Consider the following 24,794-nt stretch of genomic DNA (forward strand, 5'->3'; position numbering starts at 1 on the left):
ATGATAAGCTGAAAACTTGGTTCTCTACTCTTATTCTTCTTCTTCTCGTCCCCGTACTCTTTATAGCAAAGGTAAGATTTCTTCAAGTTGGTTTTTCCTTTCGTTTTTGGGTTGGTTTTGAAGCCTTAAGTGATATAAAGGCTTAAGGAAAGTTCAAGGATGATTAAAACTAAGAGATTGATGACTTATTAGAGATTTAATAAAATGAGTTTTTAAGTGATTTGATGAAATATGGTTAGTTATTGGAGTTTAAAAGCATATTTGACTTGTCAAAGAAGTAAATAAGAGATTTGGAGCCTTAGAAGTGTTTGAAAACAAGTTTGAAAATTTTGGTGTGATTTTTAGTTTTAAGTGTTCTTTGAAAATTTTGGATATTATAAGGAGATTTATGGATGTAAGTTCGTTTGGATAAGTGATGATGAGTTTGATGGTATGGTTGGAGATAAGAGTATGAGATTTAGGTGAAATTTGGGTAAAAATCGAAGTGAAATAAGTAAAATCTGGGTAAGGGTATCTGCACTGGAAGAACAATACCGATACTATAAGGTTAAATTGGAGGAAAAAGTATGAACACGATGAACAATATCGATAATGATAAAAGTAGTATCGATACTAATGTGGAGGTATCGATACCAAGAGAAAGGTATCGATACTGTAATTGAAAAATGGAATTCCAGAATGTAAAATTGATATCAATACTAAAATGGGTATCGGTACCATAGAAGAGAAGTATCGATACTGTAGGAGGAGTACCGATACTATTCAGTTTGAAATTTAAGTGGATGGGTTGTTTTGTTTATGTAAATGCAAATTTGTTAATATTTGATGTATATTATTGGAAATTACTGGTTGAAGGCTTTAAGGGAAAAAATTATGACAAGGGTTCATTATGAATAAAAAGGAAAAGTTAAGATGAATTTTAAAAGAATTTGGGAAAAATGGTACTTTTGAGTATTATTATATTGTATAAATTTTAGTAAGGATACTAACATTGTATTTTATATTTGTATATGTGATTATGGATGTTTATGTAGTTCGTGATCAAATTTGTGATTCAAGCAAATCAAAAGGCAAGGAAAAAGTTCAAGAATAGTTAGACTTCGTCAGTAAGACATAATTGTGAGGCATACCAGGTGAGTACATTACTATGTACTTATATGAGATGATGGTGACTTGCGATGAGTTAATCTCGAATGTTTTGATAAAAGTATGGTTTACAGTATTTTGATATATTTTCATAATGTTTATGGAAATGATTTTACGAATAATTTTAGAGTATAAATTGCTCTAAAATGAATGGATGAACTTTTATATTATTTTAACAGTTATTGATGTTTCAAAAATAAATGTTTAATCTGCTAATTTGACTTAAAGGCCCATTGTATGTGCATTGAGAGTCATAGGTGCATTTCGGCATACTTTGTGTATGAAGGTTATCGATCGATTTTGTTTAATGCATATGTTGCATTTTCATATCAGTACTATTTGTACTTTCGACACTAAGTGTGAACCATGGTATTCATAATGAGTTTGTGAATTACCATTTCGACATATATTTGTGTATGAAGGTTATCGATCGATTTTGTTTAATGCATATGTTGCATTTTTGTATCAGTACTATATGTACTTTCGGCACCATGTTTGCATCTATGGAATTCATAATGAGTTTGTGAATTTCCATTTCGACATTTAGGTGCGACTCATGTACCATGCATTCTCATTCACATACATTGGGAAAATAAAAGAATAATTTGGAAAAATAATGATTAATAAGTATGCTGGGCATACTAAATATTGTTTCGCAGGTTATGTGAAAGAAACTTGGTTTACCAAGCCAATTTTATTTATTATTATGATTTATATGATTAAATTCGTATTCTGATATTTTATGATATACTTATGTTTCAGTTAAGTCTCTTTTATATTATTATGCCTCACTAAGTGAATACTTAGTGTGTATTGGTTTCACGTGTAGAAAAAAACCAATATTAGAAGTAAAGAGTACTGAACAACTCCAAGCATCAAGGAATATACTACAATATCAGTAAAACATCCTATAATGTAAATTTTGACTTAGTTTAGTGGCATGTACTTATGAGTGTCCTATTTACTCTGTTTAATATATATATATATATATATATATATATGTGTGTGTGTGTATTTGAAGAATGTTTTATAAACTATATTATTAAATTGTTTTATCTAAAGACATAAAATTTTACTGGTTTTCAAGTATCGAAATGTTTTGAAAGTCATGTGACATATGTGACTCATGTACGAGAATATATATGGGAAAATAGTGTTACATTTATTGGTATCAGAGCTACAGGTTTAACCATTTCTGGACACGAAATGAGTATTAATTTTGTTAAAAATGTATACATGTCACTAGGATGTCAAAAGTTTACTGATAGTTGTATATATACTGTGATGATGCTTATTAGGGAGTAAAATTACTCTTTACTATTGTAAGATGATTTTGACAATGTTCATATGTTGGAAACTAAAGACAAAGGTAAGAAAGTTGATAATGTTGAAAAAAGGTCGAGATCGAAATCGACCCAAAAAAATTTGACATGAATTCAGTATCACGCCTTAGAATGACAGAAGCTGCTAGGGATTTCCCTCCATTATGTGGAAGAAATGCCCCAACGTTTAACGAAGTTTCTGCATTAAGGAATCCATTAAAAAGTTTGAATGACTTACAAGAGAAATTGAATCGAATAAGGATCCAGAGGAGATTTCTGAATCTAGTGATGACTCTGAGGTTTCTTCAGGTAAGCTTAAATAATTGAGAAATATTTAAGTTAAGAATTAAATGATTTAAAGCATTGTTGAGTTGAGTAAGAGGAAATGAGTAAGCGGTAAATACATTGTCAGCTAAAAGTTTAAAGAAAGCTGAGTTATTAGTGAATCAAATGATTATGAGTTTGTTTGAGAATAGATGTTAAGTTTTATGGACTTGATAGAGTTACATTTTGAAGGTAAATTTGCGAAAATGGTTTGTCTACCCATTCTATGCTACAATGATATCATTGCTTAGATTGAGATTGACTCTCGAGAACTTGAAAAGTGTGAACTTCGTAATAATAGGAAAAAAATAAATTTTTTTACTAGTGTAATTTTAGCATTAACTGCTATGAAGTTATTACTACGAAGTTGTCAAGTCTTCTTATTAAATGATGTTGATATTTAGACTTTCATAGTTAAGATGAATTTTTTAACTGCTCGAGAATATTTTCAATGGATCTAGAAAAGTTATACGGATTACCTCAAGAAGGAAATAAATTTTTTTAAAATAAAGGTACTCTATTCAACTTGATCTCGAGTGATATGATAGCGGTAAACCCTTTGGAACATGGTGCAAGTGTGAGTAGGACATATAGTAAATATGCGATAAAGACTCAAGGGGCTATGTTCCCGGTGAATCTGATGGAATTATCATTTGATGAGTTTAAGATCATGTTGGTTGGGTTGTTTGTCTCAAGAAGCAATTGTTTCAGAAAAATACGAAGGATTTGGAAAATATAGTTATTGGAGAAAAAATAAAATCATTGTCCAAGGTGATATCAACACTGATTGCAAAAAAATTATGTCAGAAAGATGTATAGCTTTTCTGGCTAATGTGATAGCTACTCAAGTATTTAAAGTAGGATAGTATGATATTCCCACAACTCAGGATTTTATAAATGTCTTTTTAGATTAATTACCTGGGTTACTTCCAGATCGAGAGGTGTAATTTAAAATTGATGGTTATCAAGGTATTGAACATGTTTCTATGGTTTCGTACCGAATGACTTGTAACATCCCAAACTATGGGTTAGTGACCAAATTGTAAAAGTTCAAAATTTAGTGATTAAAGTAGAATTTATTGAACAGTTCAGAAATTTAAAGTGATATATTCTGGTATTGGATTAAATTACGAGGAATGAAAGTATGAAGGGTAAGGTGGTCTTTTCATGTAAAAGATATTTATCTCTTATTTAACAGAGAAGCATGGGGGGTGAAGAAGTATTTGGAAGCTTATTTCCTTGTCTTTTTCTCATTCTTCTTTTCCCCGTAAGCCTCCATTAAAGGTGAGTTTTCTGGTTAGTTAATTATTTGTTGATTTTAAGAGTGGGTTATGATCCTTAGGTGATACTTAAGCTTAAGGAAATCTTAAGTTGTCTTATAATTAAAAGATGAAGAAGTTATAAGAGATTGAAGGGAATGAGTTTCTAAATAAATTTCTGGAGAAGAGTTGATAAGTTGAATTTGAAACTAAAATTGACTTGTTATAGGTATGAACAATAAGTTATAAGTGTTAAATCAAAGTTTTGATTACATGGAAAATTTAGTAAGATTCTTAGTTTTAAGAATTTGAATGAAGTATAGGAGATAATAAGGTGTGGGAATGATAGAAGTTAGTTAAAATGGTTGTAGTTGAGTTTGGTGGTATGAACGGAGCTTTGTATGAGGAAATTCAGTGAAGAGTTGATAAAGTTTCGGATGAAAAAGCATGTTTTGGGAAGAGTGTATCGTTATCCTATGTATGTGTATCGATACCCTCTTGAACAAAAAATAACAGAATGCAGTAAGGGTACTGATACCTCAAGGGGTATATCGATAGCCCCTAAAGGAAAAAGTGAATATTGGTCTATTAAATTCGTTTAAGTTATTAGAATCAAATTACAAGGTGTAGATATCTGATAATTACTTTAAAATGTATATTTATGTAGATTCTGAGCCTAAAGCAATTCTGGAACATTTGGGAAGTAAGAACGATCGGGGGAAAAACAAAGAGATCCAGGTGAGTGCATCTTATTTTAATATAGGATTATATGGAAATTTGACTTGCGATAAGTCTATTTCCTCTAAGTCTAGTGTATGAAGTCATAAACATAAGTATGTGAATGACATGAAATGTATGTATGCTTGATTATATGAGTTGATATGTTCTGGTATGTGCTATGTGTTTTATGTGAGTATAAAAGATAAGTCATGTGATAAGATCTATGTGATATATGGAAATGAAAATATATGAATATGAAGAGTTATAAGAGAATAAATATAAATTATATGATAATGAAATATAAGACTATGTGAATATATGGTTATAAGATAAAATGTGTAATAATAAGAAAATATGATGAAAGTAAATTCCTGAGAACAATAGGAGCTAGGTAAACATGTGTAAAGGTTATATAAATAATAGAAACATGAATGATACAAGTACATAGTGATATGATTTATGGAGAATTGAAGAAAACTAGATAAGATTGAATTATAGAATGAACTGAGAATAATATATCACTTAGGAATTTTGAATATAAAGTGATGATATGCACATAAAATATAAGATATATGTTTATAAATATGACATATGTTATGTGTTATGTGTTATATGATAAATATGAACATATGAGAACAAGAGACGAAATAAGTGACATTGTGATAGAAGCTATATGACCATGAATGATGTAAATAGGAATAATTTAAGTACTACGTAACTATGAGTATTTGAGTATGTTTCTATGTGATGTGATATATGAGGTCATATGAAATATTAAACGACTATGTGATTATATGAAAAAGAATATAGGTACATGTGAATTATATGGAAATGAACTACGTGATTGGATGTGATCTTATGAAAATTGATGATGAGCTATGTGAACGAACTATGAGATTATGTGTATATGTGATTATGAGAAGAAAAATATGAACATATGAATGTATGTCTTTGAGAAGTCATAATAATAAGATGTAAGAAAGGTGACAAGAAATGTGAAATGACATGAAAAGTTGATATAAGCTATGAAAAAGTGTTCTATGTGACTATATGTATATGTGATCCAAGTTATGTAACATAAACTACGTGATATGTGAAAGTGAACTACGTGTTATTTGAAATGATAAGTATAAAGATAATGCCCATGTTATGTGTCATGAGATCTAGAGGTATAGTTGGCATGCCAAGAGTCGAGGGTCTACGCGGTCCTTTGAGACAATTCTACGTGGTCCTTCGGGACATATAAGTATTCTTTGGAACATGTATGAGGTCTTTTGAGACACCTACTTGATCCTTGGTATATGTATATGATTCTTAAGGAATTTCTATGTGGTCCTTATGGACAATTTTATATGGCACTACGGTGCATTTCTACGCGGCACTTCGGTGTAAATTCTACGTGGTACTTCGGTGCATTTATACGAGCTGTGGTGACAGCATTTGTGCACAACCTCAATGTACTCACATACCTTAAGTTCTCAAAAAGTATACATGGGCTAATAAAGCAATAATATAAATATATTGTATGTGATATGTGTATGTGTGACATGTTATGAGGAATGGATTACAAGGATTATATGATGATATGTGTGATTCTTTTTTAATGATAATATATATGCAGGTAGATAATTGTTGCATGATAGAATATAAGTTGTTGTGTGTGTATTGTTTAATTAAAAATGACTAAAAGATATAAATGATAATGGAATCAGGTAAGGATGTAAATGATGAGTTATGTATATGAATATATTTAATTATATGAAATGTTATATGGTTTTGTATGATATGATAGTATTAATTGTACATGCATTGTTATAAGTAAGAGTTTACATTATATGTTTTATATGTCTCACTAAGTCAACGAGTTAGCGTGTGATTGTTTCACACGTAGGTTCGTACAAGAAGAAGGAGTAAAGTTAAGCAAGACATGGCAGTTCTCCTTTCCAAAGATCAGATCAGAAAAGATTTGAAAAGTATGTATTCTGTAATACTGATTGTGGTTGGCATGTAAATAAAGATTTGAATCTGATATGTTCTAATCGGTTTTGGTCAAATCATATTATTGAGTTTTGTAATGTTTTAAACGTATTTATGTAAATGGTAAATTATAGTGATGAAAGTTTAAATTTTATGAGTTTTATACATGTTTTGCCGAAATTACTGTAGCAGGGTATCGATACCCCTGTAGCATTCTGGAAATTTTTTAGCAACTGTACTATTCATTACTGTTTACGGTACTATTCATATAATATAGTATTGTTCATAAAACATTTTTGTCTCAAAATATTTATAACGAAACATAATTCAACAGTATATTATAGTATTTTCTGAATATAAGTCCAAATGTTATGATATTTTGTAAGAATATTGTTTTAAAAAGTCAATGTGACATCTATGACTCGTATCCGAGTCGGGTACATGTTAGGGGGTGTTACATGACTTGTTCGAGTTAAGATAATTAGAGGCTTAATTATAAGAGTTGATTTATCAAGGTTTCATCATATCGAGTGTTTCACCTTGGGGAGTATTTGTGCTATTGGAGAAAAAAAAAGATGAATCTATGTGGTTATGCATATATTATCGACACTTAAATAAAATAACAATAAAGAATAAGTATCCTCTTCCGAGGATTGATGATCTATTTGATCAACTGAAAGGCACATCAATATTCTCTAAGATAAAACTTCGACCAAGATATCACCAATTAATGATTAAGAGGAGGATGTTCCAAAGACAGTTTTTTAGACTCAATATGGACACTACGAGTTGTGGTGATGCCATTCAGTTTGAATAATGCCCTTGCAACATTTATGGATTCGATGAATCAAGTATTACAACCTTATCTGGATCAATTTGTGGTGGTATTTATCGATGATATTTTGGTGTATTTAAAATCAAGAGATGAGCATGATGCTCATCTTCGTATTGTTCTCCAGACTCTTCGAGAGAAGAAGTTGTATGCCAAACTATCCAAATGTAAATTCTGGTTAGCAAAGGTTGCTTTCCTTGGCCATATAGTTTCTGCAGAAGGCATAAGAGTATATCCCAAAAGGATTCAAGCTATAGTGGATTGAAAACCCCTAAAGAATGTTTTTAAAATTTGAGGTTTCTTGGGGGTTGTTGGTAATTATCGAAGGTTCGTGAAGAACTTTTCGATGTTAGCTTCACCGCTGACTAAATTGTTAAGGAAATACTTCCTTTTGTTTGGTCGAAGAAATGTCAAAAAAGTTTTGAAACGCTAAAGAGGATTGTAATAGAGGCACCAATGCTTGTATAACTTGAGTTGGGTAAAGATTATGTGGTTTTGAGTGATGCATCTTATATCAGCTTGGGATGTGTGGTTGCAAAAAAGGTAAAGTTATGGTCTATGCCTCAATAAAGTTAAAGAATAACAAGAGGAATTACCCTATGCATGATTTAGAGTTGGCAACATTCGAGTTTGCTTTAAAGATTTGACACCATTATCTGTATGGTGAGCGGTGCTATATTTATGCAAATCACAAAAACCTAAAGTATTTGTTGACTCAAAACGAGCTGAACCAGAGACAGAAAATATGGATAAAGGTTTTAAAAGATTATAACGTGATCATTGATTATCACTCAGAGAAGGCAAATGTTGTTGCAGATGCATTTAGTCGGAAAATTTTTGCAGCTTTGCAAGCTATGGATGTGCGACTATTGTTGAAAGAAAATGGCATTGTAAGCTGAATTAAAGATAAAGTCGATGTTTTTAGATCGGATAAGATAATTACAAAGGAAAGATGAAAATTTCTTGGTAAGAATTGTATAAGTAGAAAATGAAGAGATTATGGATTTTTGAGGTCAAGGGCGACAGATGTTTGTACTATCGTGGGAAACTTTGTATTCCTGACGATGAAGAATTAAAGAAAGATATTCTTTTTGGGTCATTAAGTCCGTTGACTATGCATTCAGGTGGAAACAAGATGTACCAAGATTTAAAGAGTCGGGTTGGTGGCATAGTTTGAAAAGAGCCATCACATAAATTATGGTAAAGTGTCTAATGTACCAATAGGAGAAAGCTAAACATCAAGATGACTTCATACGAAGCTTTATATGGGAGAAAATGTTGAACACTATTAAATTAGTTTGAGTTAAAAGATCAAAATCTGGTTGGCCTTGATTTATTAAAAGAGGTTGAGGATAAAGTGAAGATAATTTAAGACATCTCAAGAATGCATCTGATAAGTCGAAGTCTTATGTTGATCTAAAGAGAAAAGAGATTGAATATCAAGTGGGAGATAAGGTATTTCTAAAAGTATCGATTCGATCCTTCAAATGTTATTAGATTGGAAGAAATAGAGATCCGACCAGATTTGACTTATGAAGAAGAACAATACGAATCTTGGCTCAAGAAATTAAGAAACTACGTAACAAGAAGATTCCTCTAGTTAAAGTGCTTTGGAAAAATCATAAAGTCGAGAAAGCTATTTGGGAAAGAGAGGAGGACATGAGGAAGAAGTATCCACACCTTTTCACCTCAGGCACGTCTTAAAATTTGAGGACGAATTTTCTTAAGGGGAGAATTGTAATACCCCAATCATCGGGACAATGACTATATTGTAAGGATTTAAAATTTTGTGGGTTAATTTGAATTATTTGAAAAGTACATGGATTGATTAAGGAAATTGTGTTTAAGACTTATTAATAAAAATGGAATAATTGAGGGGCATTATGGTCTTTTAGAGGAAATGAATTTAATATTTATTCTTTTAGGGATATTTATTGAGGATTGAAAAGGGGAAAAAGGATAAGCTAACAACTTGGATCTCTACTCTTATTCTTCTTCTTCTCGTCCCCGTACCCTCCATAGAAAAGGTAATATTTCTTCAAGTTGGGTTTTCCTTTCGTTTTTTGGGTTGGTTTGAAGCCTTAAGTGATATAGAGGCTTAAGAAAAGTTCAAGGATGGTTAAAACTAAGAGATTAGTGATTTATTAGAGATTTAATAAAATAGGTTTTTAAGTGATTTGATGAAATATGGTTAGTTATTAGAGTTTAAAAGCATATTTGACTTGTCAAAAAAGTAAATAAGAGATTTGGAGCCTTAGAAGTGTTTGAAAACAAGTTTGAAAATTTTGTGTAATTTTTAGTTTTAAGTGTTCTTTGGAGATTTTGGATATTATAAGGAGATTTATCAATGTAAGTTAGTTTGGATAAATGATAATGAGTTTGATGGTATGGTTGGATATAAAAGTATGAGATTTAGGTGAAATTTGGGTAAAAATCGAAGTGAAATAAGTAAAAACTGGGTAAGGGTATCGGTACTGGAAGAACAGTACCGATACTATAAGGTTAAATTAGAGGAAAGAGTATGAACACGATGAACAATAACGATACTGATGAAAGTAGCATCGATACTGATGTGGAGGTATCGATACCAAGAGAAAGGTATCAATACTGTAATTGAAAAATGGAATTCCAGAATGCAAAAATGGTATCGATACTAAAATGGGTATCGGTACCATAGAAGAGAAGTATCGATACTGTATGAGGAGTACCGATACTATTTAGTATAAAAATTTAAGTGGATGGGTTATTTTGTTTATGTAAATGCGAATTTGTTAATATTTGATGTATATTATTGGAAATTACTGGTTGAAGGCTTTAAGGGAAGAAATTATGACAAGGGTCCATTATGAATAAAAAAGAGAAGTTAAGATGAATTTTAAAAGAATTCGGAAATAATGGTACTTTTTAGTATTATTATTTTGTATAAATGTTAGTAAGGATACTAACATTGTATTTTATATTTGTATATGTGATTATGGATGCTTATAAAGTTCGTGATCAAATTTGTGATTCAAGCAAATCAAAAGGTAAGGAAAAAGTTCAAGAATAATTGGACTTCGTCAGTAAGACATAATAGTGAGGCGTACGAGGTGAGTGGATTATTATATACTTATATGAGACGAGGATGACTTGCGATGAGTTAACCTCGGATGTTTTGATAAAAGTATGTTTTACAGTATTTTGATATATTTTCATAATGTTTATAGAAATGATTTTACGAATAATTTTAGAGTATGGACTGCTCTAAAATGAAAGAATGATCTTTTATATTATTTTAACAATTATTGATGTTTTAGAAATAAATGTTTAACATTTTAATTTGACTTAAAGGCCCATTGTATGTGCATTGAGAGTCATAGGTGCATTTCGACATACTTTGTGTATGAAGGTTATCGATCGATTTTGTTTAATGCATATGTTGCATTTTCGTATCAGTACTATTTGTACTTTCGGCACTAGGTGTGCAACCATGGTATTCATAATGAGTTTGTGAATTACCATTTCGACATACATTTATGTATGAAGGTTATCGATCAATTTTGTTTAATGCATATGTTGCATTTTCGTATCAGTACTATATGTACTTTTGGCACCATGTGTGCATCCATGTAATTCATAATGAGTTTCTGAATTTTCATTTTGGCACTTATGTGCAACTCATGTACCATGCATTCTCATTCAACATACATTAGGCAAATAAAAGAATAATTTTGGAAAATAATGATTGATAAGTATGTTGGGCATACTAAATATTGTTTCGCATGTTATGTGAAAGAAACTTGGTTTACCAAGCCAGTTTTATTTATTATTATGATTTATACGATTAAATTCATATTTTGATATTTTATGATATGCTTATGTTTCAGTTAAGTCTCTTTTATATTATTGTGCCTCACTAAGTGAATACTTAGCATGTGTTGGTTTCACGCGTGGGAAAAAGCCAAGATTAGAAGTAAAGAGTACCGAGAAACTCCAAGCATTAAGGAATATACTACAATATCTATAAGACATTCTATGATGTAATTTTTGACAATTTAGTGGCATGTACTTATGAATGTTCTATTTGCTCTGTTTAATATATATATATATATATATATATATATATATATATATGAAGAATGTTTTATAAACTATATTATTAAATTGTTTTATCTAAAGAAACAAAATTTTACTGGTTTCCAAGTACATAAATGTTTTGAAAGTCATGTGACATTTGTGACTTGTGTATGAGGACGTATACGGGAAATGGGTGTTACATTTCCCCTATAGTTTTTTTAAAATTCCTAGATCTAAATCTATATATATTGTCACGGGGCTAGACTTCTGCTTCGTCGATTCGTGCAACACTTAGACGATTTCCAGGTTGAAATTGCGCCTAAGTCAGCCTTAACCAGTTCCTTGTGAGTCTCTGGCTCACTAAGCGAAGAACACACCCGATAGGGTTAGGCAACAATGTGGAAGCAAAACACCACTAGGGCTAATCCAAGTAACCTAGGTTGAACAGATCTCAGGTTAGGCAACAATGCGTAAGCAAAACACCATTAGGGCTGATCCAAGCCTCCAAGATTGAACGGATCTCAGAAGTACGAGAACTGTGGGGACTTCCTAACTCACCACAACTTGAATCACTTTGGAAATTCAAAATAACTCGGAAATGAACAACTCTCAAGGGTACCTCAACCCTCACGATTGGAAACACAAGCCACAAGGCTTCAGCGCATATGGGAACAAGCCAACAAGGCTAGAAAGCTAGAAACAAAGGAACTTAGAGAGAGTAAGAGTAAATGCCTGAGTTTATTAATATGAAAGAATGTAATTGATGGAATGATTACAAATGACGGGAGGAACTCTCTATTTATAGTTGAGGCCCTCAAGATTCAACGGTCTAGATCAAAGTACATCGATGATTTAGATTGAATTCTACCTTATCCATAACTCTATCTCTAAGGCATTTGAATTCAAATATAACATTATCCCTAATTAAGTATTTATCTCCTTAATTATTGGATAATATTTATCCTTTCTGAAACCTTTCAAAGAACGGGCCAGGTTTGATGGTTCTGGGCAAGCCCAACACTCCATAGGATTATCTTACAGAAATCCGCGCACACATGTCTCGGTCTGAATTCACGAGCCTCGACAAAATTGCTCCCATCGAACATGTAACACCAAGAACTGAGCCAACTCATCAAGCCCAACAAGCCTAAGTCTGCGCACATAGAACCCCTCTTGTAAACATTTGTGCCGATGTCTATGGACCTAGAAGTTTAGTCTGTGACAATATATATATATATTAGTGCATACTACACTACTTAAACCGAAATAACCACGTGTTCATTTGAATAAGCTATCACCTTGTAGGTTTCACAGTAGTTTATTGTGTAAATTGTGAGTGATGATGGCTAGGGTTTTTGCTCAGTCGACTTTATGTACTGGTCATTATCCTAGCACCCCTGGGTCTAGTTATGATTTTAGTCCCTCTCCTGTATTGTACTTCAGAATTTAATGATTCTACTTTAATTTAGTATGCTTTGGTCCTATATATTTTTATTATCATTTATTGTTTAAGCCCTCTCTCCACTTTTTGTTTATCCACTTAAAGGGGAAAGAATCGCTTACTTTGTATGATTGTTGAGTGTATTGGGTGCCTACAAAGGAATCAGAAATCTTGAGCCACAATAAATAAAAAACAAAACAAAGATGTTTGCTCGGATCGTAGAAATCCTCTAAAATCACAAATTTTGATAGAAATGAAAATGTTTGTCTACATTACCATTCAGGTTTCTGTTACTTTAAATTATATAATATATATCGTTTATGGTAAAAAAGAGTAATTTAAATTAAAATCAATCGGTATCTATTATAAATAATTATATTTGAACAAAAACTCAAACAATATTAGATTTGACCCTACTTGAATTTCATAAATTTAATTTAAATAAAATAATAAAATAAAATTTAAATGATAAAATTGTATTCATTGACTTGACTAATTCAATTTTTTTCATTCCATTTTAATTGAATATTCAACCCTAATTCTTTCCACTCTTCTTTTCTTACCCCTAGTGCCATTGATATATAAGAGAACTGCAATGTTGTTGTAACTTTTCATTTTCTTTTTAAGCACTATAGTCTATAGGTATGGTCTTTCAAATACATAAAAAAAATAGAAAAAATAATGAAATTCATTAAACAAATCGAAATCTAAGTAAAAATACAAAACTATAAATGAATCAAATAAGAAACGCAGAAATTAAATTACCGATTAGAGCTACCAAAATTTCCCAAACAGTCAATATTTAGTCTCGCTTCGGCCTTTGCTTGTCAAAATTTCCAGGGAAAAGAAAAAAGCAAGGTTCCGATTCAACAAAAACATGTATAAAAATCTAGCCAAAATCTAAAAATGAAAAGTTTAGCATGGGAGCTGAAGAGAATAAGGCCGAGATATCGAAATCTTACAATAAGCTAAGCTATGACGACTGAGACCGTTGAACCGGGCTCGTCTCTAGCGTTTCGCTGTCCACTTCGGTCCCTCAATTACCACTGCCTTTTACTCAAACCACGAAAAGACATAATATACTAGGTAAGGAAACACACATACATATACCCTTTTTGCTCGGGCAAAGCACATTTTTTGCTTCTTGTTCTCAAGTATATAAAAACCCTTGACAACACTGAAGAGAACACGTGTAAAAACATGCTGAAAAATGAGCAAAATGCGAATCCTGTCGGATTCCTCTCCAACTCAAACAAAGGAAGGAAAGGAACAGTCAAATTTCTTTTTCCATAAAAAAAAAAAGATTATGCAAATGCAAGTTAGGCAGCAGAAATGTTTATTAAGTGGAATGGGTATTTTGAGCAAGTAAATACGCATACTCGACGAACAGTAAAAAATTACGAAGAAAAGACTACCCTGTAAACAAAATCTGAGTGTTTCCTTTCATTTAGTAAATATATTTGTTGGAAATAAATACTACAAAATTACACTGTTAGCACTGATATGACAAATAAATAAAATGAACAAATGAACTTTAGAAATCGTGTCGTGGTGAAGACTATTGCCTTAGAAACAAATTTGCCCCGATGTATGTAATCGTTGCAATAGGTGGATCGTCTCCCGAGGTTAACACGGTCTCTCTGAGAATTCATACACCCGAAACCAGAGTGGACTGCAGTGGAGAGAAAAATATAAGAAAGCTTTTGGGTGTCGAGAGGATTTGTGTGTTTGAGAGTGAGTGAGAAGCTTAGAGAGCCTCTTTATTTATAGGCTGAGCTTCAGGGACAAAAATGTCCAACAAAAATCAAAAATAAATTTGATTTAATTTCTGAAATTAAACTCTATTGTAACTGCTGAAATAAGCAAATGAACATGGCCCCAAAGCAGTCTAGATTTGTAATTTTATTTCTAGCTATTTGTAACTCTGTAATTACACATGTAACTGTTGTAATTACTCTCGTATCTGACACAATAAACAACCTATTATCTGCTTTGAACATAGTAGAGAAATTGTCTAGATACATCCAAACGTTTATAGATTTAATTCCCAGAAACCGATTGTTCCTAAAAATATCAATCTATAAACTCAACTAGTTTTATAAAGCCTTAGTCCATGTTAAAGTTGGATTGGGTTTGGTTTAAGCCCATTAGAAGATAAGAAAAGTGTTTTTTGTTATGAGAACCAAGTTAGAGTGGCCAAGGAAGCAATTTACCCATTATTCATTTGAAAGGCTAAAATCCATTTAATTTTGATGATCTCACGTATGAACTCCTTTTTACCCCCTATCTTTCCTTGTATTCTTCCTTTCTTTTCATTTTCTTCTTCCTCTTCAAGAGTTGAACAAAAGTTGAAGCTTTTAGTCTTACAAGCCTAGTTCAAAAATTCCAAGGTAAGTGTTGTAATCTACTCACCCCAAGCTTCATTCAAGCCATCAAGACCAAGTTTTGGCCATGGGAACCATTTATGGGTTTTAGTGGGGGGTTTAGAAACATATGGTGATTCAGCTTGTTTTGTGAAGTTTTAACCCTAGAAAGTGTTCCTAAACATTTCCTAAGCTTTCAAACAAGTTAGTAATTCTTGCATTTGATTCTTTGCTAGTGAGATAAATTGGGGAAAGATTCAAAGATAAGGGGAAGAAAAAGTTAGTTCTTGGTTGAGCTTGAAATCATTCCAGTATCTTAGGAGGTCCAGGTAACACAATTATAAAACAACTATACCTCTTATAGATCACTAGATGTGTTTGGTTGCTTTGAATGAGTTATGAAACATGAGAGTGCACAAATGGTAGATTTCAGTTTATGATGTTATTCAACATGAAAAATAGCCTAAAATGCCCTTCTTATAAGACATAAGACTTAAACAAAATTTAGGAACCTTATTAGGACCTTTAGAAGTAAAAAAGATTTCATTTTCGTGCCCAAAAATGGCATTTGTTGGCTAGAGTATCGGCATTGGAAGAACAATGCCGATATTTTTCTTTAGTTAGCTAAGAACAAAGATTCTTTTTAGCCTCTGGTATCGATACTCATCTATGAGGTATCAATATTGTCCTGTGAGTATCAATACTCGAGGATGGAGTATCAATATTGCAAACAATTCTCATATTTCAATAGCCTATTTTTGTATCGATACTCATGGAGTATCAATGCTGCACGAAGGGTATCGATGCCTTAAGTAACGGTATCGATACTGGCCTAATTTTCTAAACATTGAACCTATTTTTTATACCAATACTCATAGGAGTATCGAAACTAGAGAGTCAATATCGATACTGAAGGGGTCAATATTGGTAATACCAGACAAATTTAGACTCTAGTGTACCCAAATTGTATCGGTACCAAAGGTGGGTATTGTTGTGTGATTTATGAGCCTCGCAATTGGTATAAGTATACACGTCCCAAGTTATAGTATAGAGAGATATCGTCTCCACAGGGATTGGTAAAACTCTAAGTTCTAACTTCTTGCACTATAAATAGAATTAAATTAGTGATCGTAGGAGTGTGAATAAACAAATAAAATATGGAACAAGTAAATAAAATTAGACTGAGATTGAATAAGAGAGCAGGTTGGATTATCGTAATTAGTGGTGTGACAATTGTCTGGAAAGTATGCGTAGTTTATTGCTGAGGCAACATGATTACCATGGTAATTGAAATAATTCCAATTGCCTTAGCAACTGGTTTCCTTCCTTCAAAGCTCAGTAGAGCGTTCTTCAATGTCTTCTTGTTATTCCTAACTTTAAAGAGCTGGTCAATATTGCATGCCTTGGTGATATATTCGTTCGTTAAACAAGGGTGAACAATAATTGATATTCCACTCCTTTTAGCCGTTGAAACCTGAATCTTATTCCTAATTTGGATTAACATTCACCAACGTTCGTTCAAATGAAGATCATGCTCATTCATTTCTTGAATCTAACTCTCCCTGTAACACCCCCAACCCGTATCTAACCCGAATATGAGTCCAATGTGTCACATTGACCTTTCAAATCACTTACTTATATAAAATATAAGAGAATTTTAGACTTAATTTAAACATACTAAATAATTTACATACATTAAATAATTTTTTTTTAAAAAACTGATCAGAGCTGATACAATTTAATCCTTTATGTACATGCCAACGTTATTTAATACAACAAATAAACCTACTGTTAAATTTCTTCTAATTTGATCTCTAATAATGCTATGTTGTCTCCTCTGCCTATCTTCTCTTTCAAACTTCTTGGATCCTACGTGTGAAACACTCACACGCTAAGTCATAGACTTAGTGAGACATGTAAACGAATAATGAAAACTGTAACTACTTAACAATGCATGTACATTTCATACAACACAATGCTTATATGCACACATACCATCATTATCATTATTAAAATTCTTATAATTAGTTCTTATAATCATATACTCTTATGCCTAACATTAGTAACCATCATATAACTCATTTAACCAAACAATACACACAACATTACATAAATCCTGTAATTCATTTCACATAACAAATTATATACATCACATACAAGGTATTTGTTTTTATCTCTTTATTATCCCATGTATACTTCTGAGAACTAAAGATATGTGAGTGCATTGAGGTTTTGCACAAATGTTGTCACCATAACTCATATAATTTGCACTGAGTGCCATATAAAATGTCCCAAAGGACCGCGTAGAAATGTCCCGAATGACCACATATATGTCCTGAAGGACCACATAGATTTGTCCCTAAGGACAACATATATGTTCCAAAGGACCAAATATTTGTCCTGAATAACTGCATATATGTTCCAAAGGATCACATATACGTCCCGAAGGACCACATAGAACCCTCGATTCTTGGCATGCCAACTATACCCTTGTAATATCGAAAAGATTTAAAAATTTAAGATTAAATTGAATAAGTGGTAAAAGATGAAAAAAATGATTTGGAATAGTGTTTAGACTAATTTGTATCAATAGATAAGTAAGAGGGCACTTTGGTCTTTTAAGAGGAAAATGAATTTAAAAATGGACAGGGATTTTAAATAGGAAGAAAGAGGTAAGTAAAACAATTCTACACTTCTTCTTCTTCTTCTTCACGTTGGTGTGCTCCTATCTAGCATAAGGTAAATTCCTATTAGCTAGTGTTTCCTTTAAGTTATGGGTTGTTTTGGTAACATTAAGTGATATATATGCACAAGGAAGGATTAGATGTGATTAAAATAAGGAGATAAGGGAAATAATGAGGATTTTATAAAATGGGTTTTGAAATGATATGTTAATATATGAGTGTTTATTGATGTTTATAGATAGATTTAACTTGTTAAAGAGCTAAATGAGAGATTAGAAACATTGGATGAGTTTAAAAACAAGATAAAAATTTTGGTGTGATTCTTAGAATCAAATGATCTTGAGGGATACTAGATGTTTTAAGTATCTAAATGAGGGAAAGTTAGTATGTATAAGTAATGAAGAGTTTGGTAGCATTATGGGAGGTAATCCTAACGAAATTTGACCTCATTTGTGTAATAATCGGGTTAAAATTAGAAAATTTGGGCACGAGTATCGGTATTGATAGAATAGTACTAATACTATAGGCTAAAATAGGATAAATCAGCTGCGTAGTACCGATACTAATTAAATCAGTATTGATACCGAAGGGGGAGTATCGATACCGAAAGGAAGGTATCGATACCATTTTGAAACATAATGCAAAAAATGTATCGATACCATGAGAAGGTATCGGTACCATAGTATGGTAGTATCGATACCATGGTAGGGGTATCAATACTGAGGAACCAAAAATTGTATAAAAGGCTAAGATTGTTGTGGAAAAGTTACCAATAGGTACTTTTGAGTAATATTTAAGTATAATTGTTAGGAAATATACTAACAATTGATATTATACATGTATCTAATAGATATGAAATAGATCGAAATCAAGCTCCTGAGTTAAGTAAAGTTAAAGGCAAAGGTCAAGTTTCGGAGTAGCAATTTGTGTGTTTTGGATATCAAAGCAAGGCGATCCAGGTGAGTACATTTATTGTATACAATCTATTTAAGAACAATATGCAATAAATACAATTAGAATGTTTAATTTTTTAAAGTATGTTTTATAGTAGTTACTAAGTTTTATTTAATGTATGGAAAAATATTATGAATGAGTTTTAGAGTATGAACTGCTCTAGAACGAATGATCAAAAGAATAATGCATATGGGTAAAGAAAAAGTAATTCCTAGTTGATTTGGGAGAGTCTTTAGTGGCACAGGAAATCAGGTAACACACTTACAGCTCCCTCATACCAAATATGGATCACTATAAATGAGTTCTAGCTAGAAAGTTGAGTTGGAAGCATGTTAAGTAGGATTTTGTAATCACCATTTTTTGTCCTAAATCACCATAACAATATCTGCTATAACAACCATCATCTGCGTACCAATCGCCTGCTCTAACATGCCCACCATACCTTCCATCTACTGACTCTGTCACGCACCACCACTGCCCATGTCTCCACGACAGCAACAACAAGGCCTTCATCTCCCTCAAATTACAACACCTTCAACTACCAATAAAAGTTTTTATTTTATTTTCAATATGAAATAGGTATATAACCGAGAAAAAAAAACAATGTAACAACATTGTTTTAATAAAAAAAAGAACTCAAAAAGTTTCAAACTAAAAGGTATCTAGCCTTTATTTTTTTCGTTTTTATTCATGTCATGTTTAATCTAAGAAATGATAAAAAGATAGGGATTTAGACACATCTCACGGCTGCCATGCTTCGTCAATGATAGAGGGGTTATCGAGGAAGACTTTTTTGGCCTGGGTTCGGTTTGGGTTGTTTTGGCCACTGTGGACGGGGGTCAGTTTTAGGGGTCGGTCACGGCGGCATTGTGGGAGAGATATGGCCTTTTCGGCCTAGGAGAGAAAGGAGAGGAACCTTAGGTCTTTGGGAATTGTGTTGGACGAGCTTCTCATGCCTTGTAGGGCATCGACTAGAGTGGAACAGTCACCAATATATGGTGGTCGAACCGCTGCTTACCTTGGGTCTTTGGGAGCCGGCCTTTGCATCCATGAAGAGGAAGGGAAATAGATGAGTTAAGGGTAAATTTTTTAGGGTTTATTGTTTTTCGGTTGAGGCAGAGAAGGGATATAAGCCTTTATTTTTGGGTAAATATTAGGATTTATGAAGCTTAATTTGAACAACCAAAAAATGTACAAGAGGGGTGAATTGGCAAATATTATTTAAGGAGTAAAGAGAAAGAAAAGATAAACAACTTTGCACAACGATTTATAGTGGTTTGACTTCTCAACTAATTCTACATCCACTACCTTAGCTCATCACTAAGGATTTTCCAACTAATCCACTAATTTGTTCTTTCTTTTTCAAAGACAAAGAGATAACATTTACAACTCCCTAGCTTTTAACACGCTTAGCTAGAACCAAAACCCCTTTACAAAAGATAAAAAAAGTAAACAATAAAACCTCTGCAAAGTATGATGTTTACAAATTAAAGCTCACAAAACACAATATTTACAAGAGAAAGAAAATAAAGAGTGAAAAATGTTTCTCTTGTGTTTGATTACTTGGATAGGTGTTCTAACTCTTCTTCAAATATCTTGAACTTGTATTTATATGTTGGAATATGTTTGTGCGTTTCTAGTCGTTGGGGATGATTTCTAGCCATATGGGAATGTTTTCTCTGCAAAAAGAAACTGCTAGTACAGAGGGTATCGGTACTCCTATAGGGAGTATCGGTACTACCTTTGTTATTTTAAAATAAAACTAGTTGTTGGGTCTGACGGTATCGATACTAAGCATATAGTATCAATACTACTATATAAAGTAGTATTGGTATCCCTTTGGGTATCAGTACCATTTTTGCATTTAAAAATTTGAGCAATGTTGGTAGTATCGGTATTATCTAGAGGGTATCAGTACTTCTCTTACATAGGGTATTGGTACCACCTGAACAATATTTGTACTGTTCATATAGTACCGATAATGTAAGAGAAATATTGTTAGGATTTATGAAGCTCAATATGAACAACCGAAAAGTGTACAAGATGGGTGAATTGATAAATATTGTTTAGGGAGTAAGGAGAAAGAAAAGATAGACAATTTTTCACAATAATTTATAGTGGTTTGACTTCTTAATTAATTATACATCCATTAACTTAGCTCCTCACTAAGGATTTTCCAACAAATCCACTAATTTATTCTTTCTTTTTCAAGGAAAAAGAGATAACCTTTACAACTCCCTAGCTTTTAACAGACTTAGCTAGAACCAAAACCCCTTTACAAAAGATAAAAAAAAGTAAACAATAAAACCTCTGTAAAGTAGGGTGTTTACAAATTAAAGCTCATAAAACACAATATTTACAAGAGAAAGAAAATAAAGAATGAAAAACATTTCTATTGTGTTTGATTACTTGGATAGGTGTTCTAACCATTCTTCAAGTATCTTGAACTTGTATTTATATGTTGGAATGTGTTTGTGCGTTTCTAGCCGTTGGGGATGATTTCTACCCGTTTGGGAATGTTTTCTCTGCAAAAAGAAACTGCCCAGTACAGAGGATATTAATACTCCTATAGGGAGTATCGGTACTACCTTTGTTATTTTTAAATAAAACTAGTTGTTGGGTCTGACGGTATCGATACTAAGCCTATGGTATCGATACTATTATGTAAAGTAGTATTGGTACCCCTTTGGGTATCAATACCATTTTTGCATTCTAAAATATGAGCAATGTTGGTAATATCGGTACTACCTAGAGAGTATCGATACTTCTCTTACCTAGGGTATCAGTACCACATAAATAGTATCTATATTGTTCATATAGTACCGATACTATAAGAACAATATTGTTATGATTTATGAAGCTCAATTTGAACAACCGAAAAATGTACAAGAGAGGTGAATTGATAAATATTGTTTAGGAAGTAAGGAGAAAGAAAAGATAGACAATTTTGCACAACGATTTATAGTGGTTTGACTTCTCAATTAAGTATACATCCACTAACTTAGCTCCTCACTAAGGATTTTCCAACAAATCCACCAATTTGTTCTTTCTTTTTCAACAACAAAGAGATAACCTTTAGAACTCCATAGCTTTTAACAGGCTTAGCTAGAACCAAAACCCCTTTACAAATGATAAAAAGAAGTAAACAATAAAACCTCTGCATGGTAGGGTGTTTACAAATTAAAGCATACAAAACACAATATTTACAAGAGAAAGAAAATAAAGAGTGGAAAATATTTCTGTTGTGTTTGATTGATTAGATATATGTTCTAACCTTTTTTCAAGTATCTTGAACTTGTATTTATATGTTGGAATGTGTTTGTGGTCGTTTCTAGCCGTTGGGGATGATTTCTAGTCATTTGTGGATCTTTTCTCTGCAAAAATAAACTACCCAGTACAGAGGGTATCGGTACTCCTATAGAGAGTATCGTTACTACCTTTTTTATTTTTAAATAAAACTAGCCATTACTAGTTGTTGGGCCTTACAGTATCGATACTAAGTCTATGGTATCGATACTACTATGTAAAGTAGTATCGATACCCCTTTGGGTATCGGTACCATTTTTGCATTCTGTAATTTGAGCAATGCTGGTAGTATCGGTACTACCTAGAGAGTATCGATACTTCTCTTACCTAGGGTATCGATACTTCTCTTACCTAGGGTATTAGTACCACATGAACAATATCGACATTGTTCATATAGTATCGATACTACGTACGTTGAAAATCAATTTTGTGCTCAAATTCACTTTTAATGGACTTTGAATTATTTTTGAAAACTTTGAATAAATTCAATTAAAGTAAAAAAAACATTTTTTCTTAAATTGTTATATCAAAACATTATAAAAACATGGTTCAACAACCTCCCCTTTTTTGATATAACAAACCATTTGTAAAAAACATTTTTGGCAAAACTCCCCCTTAATAAAACATTTAATGAAAAAGAGACATATTTTGGAAAATGTTAAAAGCTCATATTTTTCGTTGAGAAATTGAAATTTTCAAACCATACTTTTCCTCCTTTTTGTTATATCAAAAAATAATTCAACTTTAAGATTCAAAAATAACAATGGAGAGCAAGTGGTAAATTTTACATTAAAAGCATTTGAAAAATCAAGGCTCACCCTCAATAAATGAATTCCAAACAAAATTTGACTTTAAAACCTTGACACTTAAAAACTTGAATTTCAACAAAGATGAACAAACATGTTAGTAGCATATGAAATTCAATATATCCAAGTCTAATGTACTTTATGCAATATCAATTGTTGAAATTGAGTTCATGTACATAAAGTTATTCAAAAATGTTATGCATTTGAAAAATTGATATCAATTGTTAGAGAGATATCATTTGAAATAAGTCACATGCATAATCATTTAAATTAAGGTCAAAAAATTAAAAATAAGTTTGCAAAGTCAAAGAATTTGAAAAATTGACATCAATTGTTAGAGAGATATCATTTGCATTTTAAACCAATTTTGACCAAAATTAATTATGATGAACTAAAAATTATGAAAAATCATTAAAACTTTATAATGTTCATCATAATATATTTTCAACTTACATGAGATGAAAAATATTCAGCTTAGAGGTTACCCATTCCTTTTTAAGTGTGGCTAGAGAATCTAAATTTCTTAACTTTCATCATCATTGCTTCCACACACCTACAAGAGACATTTAAGTAGATTTTGGTATCCAAATTACTTTGGATCCTTGAACATTAGTTTCAATGCCCCTTGTTCCCTTGAGAACCCATATTTGTCTAATTTTAAAATATTTTATTTTCTTTATAGGACAAACATGTTCCATATGACCATGAAAATGACAATGTAAGCATTTTGCCATTTTTAAACATAATGAATTATTTTTAGAAATTAATTTTTTTCTTTTGTTAAGCTATCAAGCTTAACTTTCTAATCAAAATTTTCTTTTTCTAAATCATTGATTTTGACTTTTGAAAGCTCTAAATCATTTTGCAAAGATTCATTTTGTTTTTCAAAATCAACTTTTGCTTTCAAAACCAAATCATTTTCAACTTTATATTTTGAAATTAATTTCTTATATTTGGAATTTCTGGTCTCAAATTCCAAATACAACTCATTATAAGCATCTTGTAACTCATCAAAAGAATGTGAATTTATTTCATTTGAGTTAGAAGATACATTGGGCTCTTTATGAGCCATTAGAGACACTACCTTTGTTGGTTCTTCTTTATTGTCTTCATAGATTTCCTCGAGCTTATTCCAAAGCTCCTTGGAATTCGAACAAGAAGAAACTCCTTCATAGATATCAGGACCAAATGCACAAAACACCTTGTGTATGGCCTTGGCATTTTGTTGAGCTTTCTTTTGTTCTTGGTCACTCCACATCTTCGTCTTCTTCGTTAGAGAAGTGTATACGTTCTCAATCATCTCCCATGCATCAAGATCATTGGATTGGATAAATAACTTTCTTCTAATGATCGTAGTTTGCTCCATTGAAATGTAGAGGCTTGTTGATCGGTTGAGAGTCTTCCATGTATAATGAGTCGGAGGTGGAAGTCATCTTCTCAGTTGGTTAAAAAATAGATAGAGCTTCTTCTAGGATCGTCTCAAGGTTGTTAAACCTTATAATGAATTAAGCTCTCATACCAATTGTTAGGATTTATGAAGCTCAATTTAAACAATCGAAAAATATACAAGATGAGTGAATTGACAAATATTGTTTAGGGAGTAA

The 24,794-nt window shown here is 31.9% G+C and overlaps 1 long non-coding RNA gene across 1 annotated transcript; it reads left to right on the forward strand.

Annotated features, from left to right (window-relative positions):
- Window positions 1-478: 478 nt before the first annotated feature.
- Window positions 479-13,231, forward strand: LOC120169294. The gene is made up of 3 exons (XR_005520654.1): window positions 479-493; window positions 2,521-2,523; window positions 13,150-13,231. It is a non-coding gene; the product is annotated as an uncharacterized LOC120169294 (long non-coding RNA).
- The last annotated feature ends 11,563 nt before the right edge of the window (window positions 13,232-24,794 follow it).

The sequence above is a fragment of the Hibiscus syriacus genome, unplaced genomic scaffold (assembly GCF_006381635.1).
Source record: "Hibiscus syriacus cultivar Baekdansim isolate YM2019G1 unplaced genomic scaffold, ASM638163v2 tig00111758_pilon, whole genome shotgun sequence".
Classification (NCBI taxonomy): domain Eukaryota; kingdom Viridiplantae; phylum Streptophyta; class Magnoliopsida; order Malvales; family Malvaceae; genus Hibiscus; species Hibiscus syriacus.